Source organism: Mus pahari, chromosome 3, assembly GCF_900095145.1.
Source record: "Mus pahari chromosome 3, PAHARI_EIJ_v1.1, whole genome shotgun sequence".
Classification (NCBI taxonomy): domain Eukaryota; kingdom Metazoa; phylum Chordata; class Mammalia; order Rodentia; family Muridae; genus Mus; species Mus pahari.
This window is the reverse complement of record NC_034592.1, coordinates 102,656,501-102,661,621: the sequence shown is the minus strand read 5'-3', so window position 1 is coordinate 102,661,621 and position 5,121 is coordinate 102,656,501.

The following is a 5,121-nucleotide window of genomic DNA, read 5'->3' as shown; positions in this document are numbered from 1 at the left end:
GAAACTGAGTCAGAGCGCGGGGCGGGACTGGCATTAACCCCTGCGCCGCCGGCCCCGCCCACGCCGGTTGCACTCCCACCGGTCCTGCCCAGCAGAACTTCCGGCTGGACCCGCCGGGCGGCTCCGCCACCCCAGACCTAGCCGCAGCGCCCGTGGTTTCCGGACGCCCAGCGGCGTGGGTGAGGCTCGCGTGCCCGGGAGGCGGCTCTACACTGGCTCCACCGAGTCCAGCCACTCGCTGGGTCCCAGAACACCAGAAGTGCATCCCTAAGCCCACATTGGGCCGCGACACCCCTGCAAGGTGGCGCAGGTGCGGTTGCCTCCGGCCTTCCTTTCCGGTTAGAGCCGGCATTCCCTACCCTTGGCTGGGGGTGTATGGGAAGGAGTTGGAGGAGAAATGTCGGGGAAAGCTTATGCAAACGATTTCGCTGTCTGTGACCTGCCCTCGGGACATCATTTCCAGTTTTCCAGTGAGAAGAGAACCCCAAAGTTAGATAGGCTGCGTTTTTGTAAATCAGACCCTGGGATGCATGCTTCACGGATGCAGCTCAGGACAGCCCTTCCTTCCGCGGGAGTTGACCGACAGGTGATTCCTGGTACCCTGGCTTCCCTCATTCCCGTCTGTTTGGGCCTCTCCCTCATTCGTCTTGACATTTCCTTTTGAACTCTTCACCTTTTGTTGGTAAATCGCCCCCTTCCCTGAATCTCAGGTTTACTCTCCCATCCCAAGGGGATCTCCAGGTAAGTGGTTGACCGCTCTCTTCCCCATAAATTCCCTGTTTGGACACCTGGAGGCTCCAGCTCTCTGAAGGGTTCAGTTAATCTCTCACACAACAGGGGACACCTTCATACCAAGCTCATAGCTTTTCCTAAGTGAAAAACACGCAGCCCTTTCTTCACATCCCAGATGTCTATAGGACATCTACACTCATTAGTCCTGTTTTCTTTCAAATTAACTTGTTTCTGAGACAAGGCCTTGAAAAGCGTCTCTGGTTCTGCATCATTTCCTAGTGTTGCAATTACAGAGATGAATCTCTATATCTGGCAGGATTTGTCTTATTTACGCTCCCCCCCCTCCAACCACCAAGAGAGACATCAGCAGTTCGGGGCAATTGCTACTCTTGTGGAGGACTAGAGTTCAATTCCCAACATCCACATCTCAGGGCTCATAGCCTCCTGAACTCCAAGGGACCCTCTTCTGGCCTCCTCAAACACCTGCACAAATGTGGTGTTTATTCATACACACACACACACACACTCACACACGTATCATAAATATATATTTTTTAAGATTGTAAAACATTTGACCTTGTGATGGTACTGCTGGTGGTGCTGGTGTTGGTACAGCACTTGGGGAGGCTGACAGATCTGAGTTCAAGGCCTGCCTGGTCTACAGAGTCCAGTACAGCCAGGGTTACATGGAGAAACCCAGTCTCAAAAAAATCAAAGCAACAACAAAGATTCTAAAAAAGTATTCCGTGTATGAGTGCCTGTATGTTGTATGCACTTCCTGTCTGCCTCGTGCCTGTTAAAACCAGAAGAGGACATTTGGATCCTTCTAGAACTGGAGTGAGGCGGTTGAGAACTTCCATATGGGGCCTGGGAATGGAATCAGGGTTCTTAAAGAAAGAAAGATTCTACATCTTTCCATACTATTTTAACCCCACCCCACCACCACCACTATGAAAACCATCTCCCCATCACTCACTGACAGTAGTTTCCTGTGTAGATCTTGGAGCCAAGAATTACCTGCCTTCACCGATTGCCAATCCTCCAGCTACTCACATTCTGGACACTGGGAGCAGAAACTCGTGGGTGTCAGGCCCTCTCTGGATCTTCTGGGGTCCCGCTGGCATAGTGATGCCTGACATGGTATGCTGGGGAAGAAACATGATTGTGCAGTTCATGGGAAGAAAGAACTTTGTCACAGTTTGATTTCTACCTTCCCAAAATAGCTTATACATAAGAGAACACTAACACAGGAGAGTACCACCTTGTCATAATACCACATTGCCAGAAGTTTATGATTATATACATTATGTACATGATATTAAAAATACCTATATTTAAAGCTGGGTGTGGTGATACATGCTTATAATCCAAGCATCTGATAGGAGGCAGGGAGATCAGGAGTTCAAAGCCACTCTTGGTTAAAAATCAAAGTTGAGTCCAGCTGAGGCTGAAAAGAGACCCTGTTCCAAAGAGAGGGGGGCTGGGGAGAGAGAGAGAGAGAGAGAGAGAGAGAGAGAGAGAGAGAGAGAGAGAGAGAGATGGGCTGGGGAGAGAGAGAGAAAAAAAAAAAACTAAACGCCTTGTTTTGGGCTGGAGATGGAACTCTCGCTGGTAGAACACTTGCTTTATATGCACAAGAGTTTGGTTCTTCAGCACTGCACAAATAAATACATTTATCAGGCACTGAAGATGTCCTAATCCCGTTCCTAAGCACTTCTCACAAATTACCCAATATAATCCGACCAAACAAAGGAAGTAGGTTCTGTTTTATTCCATTGTACTGATGAACAAACAGACAGGTGAGCTAACATGTTGGGTCACCCAGCAGCTAAGTGGCAGAGTGGGGCTTGGCTCCAAGGCAGGTCAGCTTCATTGCTTCAGTACCTAAACCCTGGGCTTCATGGTGTGACTGCCGCTTTGACTTCATCTGGAAGTTCCACTCTTACTTCAGATTCATCTTGCCTGAAATACAAAATCATTTTCAAGTGATGAGCGGCCTTTTTTCTTTTCTTTTTTTCTTTCTTTCTTTCTTTTTTTTCTTTTTTTTGTTTTTTTGTTTTTTTTGTTTTTTTTGTTTTAGGTTTTTTGAGACAGGGTTTCTCTGTGTAGCCCTGGCTGTCCTGGAACTCACTGTGTAGACCAGGCTGGCCTCGAACTCAGAAATCCACCTGCCTCTGCCTCCCGAGTGCTGGGATTAAAGGCGTGTGCCACTATGCCCGGCTGCTTCTTTTTTTTTTTTTTTTTTTAAATGATGCCTATTGCTGTAGTTTCAATATGGTTTGGTTCCCTTGGAAGCTCATGTTGAAATTTGCTATTGTGGTGGTGTCCAGAGGTGGGGCCTTTTAGTGGTAATTAGATCATTAAAAAGGAACTGGGTTAATCCTTGAAGGACTGGATGAGTTACCATGAGAACAGGTTGTAAAGCGAAGCTGCCCCCTGCCCTTTTCCTCTTCAGTGCACACCCGTTCACCCACCCTTCTGCTTCTCATTGTTGTTAGGACCTTGTGTCAGGCCACTGCTAGATGTGTTAGTCAAATCTTGGACTTTGAGTCTCTGGAAGCTATTATTGAAGTTAATATTGAGTGTCTTCTTCATTTACTTGCTGCCTCATTCCACCCCCCACCCCAGCCCGTGTGTGTGCAGAGGAAGCAGGGTGCATATGTGCGGGCACTCCTGTGGGGGCTGGAATTTGATGTCAGGAGTTACTCACGGAGGCAGGATTACTCTCGCTAGTCAACTTAGTCTGGGGATCCGCTCTGTCTCCTCCCATGAGTCTGGTCAAGCTACCTGGCTCATCCAGTATTTAAATGGCTTTCTGAGGATCCAAACTGTTTCTCACATTTGCGTAGGAAATGTTGTAACTGCTGAGCCAGCTCTGTCATTTGACCTTGTTTTTTGAGATAGTGTCTCGCTGAACCTGGGGTTCACAGATTCAACTGGCTAGCAAAGCCCCATGGAGTCCTCCTGACTCCATCTCCCAACTGCTGTGCCGCCATGCATGGCTCCTCTTCCTAGCTTTAGAAATAGTTTGCAGCTTCCCTTGAAAGAGCATGGGTGGCCATAATGAAGACAGGAACTCCAGAAGCCATCACTCATTCTTTTTTTTTTTTTTTTTTTTTTTTTGGTTTTTTCGAGACAGGGTTTCTCTGTGCAGTCCTGGCTGTCCTGGAACTCACTCTGTAGACCAGGCTGGCCTCGAACTCAGAAATCCACCTGCCTCTGCCTCCCAAGTGCTGGGATTAAAGGTGTGAGCCACCACACCCGGCAGCACTCATTCTTTTTAGCCTCAAGCCACTCCCCCTCTTACATCCTCTCCTGCTCTCTTTGCAACTGTCTATGGCCCTGGTGTCCTTCACCTGCCTGGCTCTGGGAAACATGTATGTTTTGTCTGTATGTATTGATGTTCACCATGTGCATGCAGTGGCCAGCAGAGGGTGTCAGATCCCTCTGGACTGGGGTTATGAACAAGTTAACATTTGGGTGCTAGCAACTGAAGCCAGATCATCAGCAAAATCAGCAAGTGCTTTAACCACTGAGCCATCTCTTCATTTCCCCATCCAGCTTCCTTTTAAAAGTCTTTTAGCCGGGTGGTGGTGGTGCATGCCTTTAATCCCAGCACTCGGGAGGCAGAGGCAGGTGGGTTTCTGAGTTCGAGGCCAGCCTGGTCTACAGAGTGAGTTCCAGGACAGCCAGGGCTATACAGAGAAACCCTGTCTCGGGGGGGGGGGGGGGAGTCTTTTAGAGGTAGAGTCTTGCTTAAAGGTTTTTTGTTTTTTAATGAGGTGGGTGTGGTTATGCACATCAATAATACCAGCTCTCTGCTAACAAAATGATTTCAAAACCTGTCTTCATTTTTTTTAGGGGTCCAACTAGTGTAGAAACAAAGTGTATATGTTTTCCTGTGTGTGGATTAGCAAACACACATTCACATGTCTGAAGGCCAGGGACAACCTCAGTAGTTCCTCAAACATTGTCCACTTTTTATTTTGGGATATAGTCTCTCACTGGCCTGGAACTCACTAAGTAGTCTAGACTAACTAGCCATAAAATCCCAGAAATCTATTTGTCTCCACCCTTGGTTTAGTTTGGTAGTTTTCATGTAGTTCAGAGAAGCAGAAGCCTTAACACTTTGAACTTGCTAAATAACTAAGAAAGTTTAAGATTTATTTATTTTATGTGTATGAATACACTGTTGCTGCATCAGAACCCATTACAGATATTTGTGAGCCACCATGTGGTTGCTGGGAATTGAACTCAGGACCTCTGGAAGAGCAGTCACTGCTCTTTTTGTTTGTTGTTTTTTTTTGTTGTTGTGTTGTTTTTTTGTTGTTGTTGTTGTTGTTTGAGACAGGTTTTCTCTGTAAAGCCCTGGCTGTCCTGGAACTCACT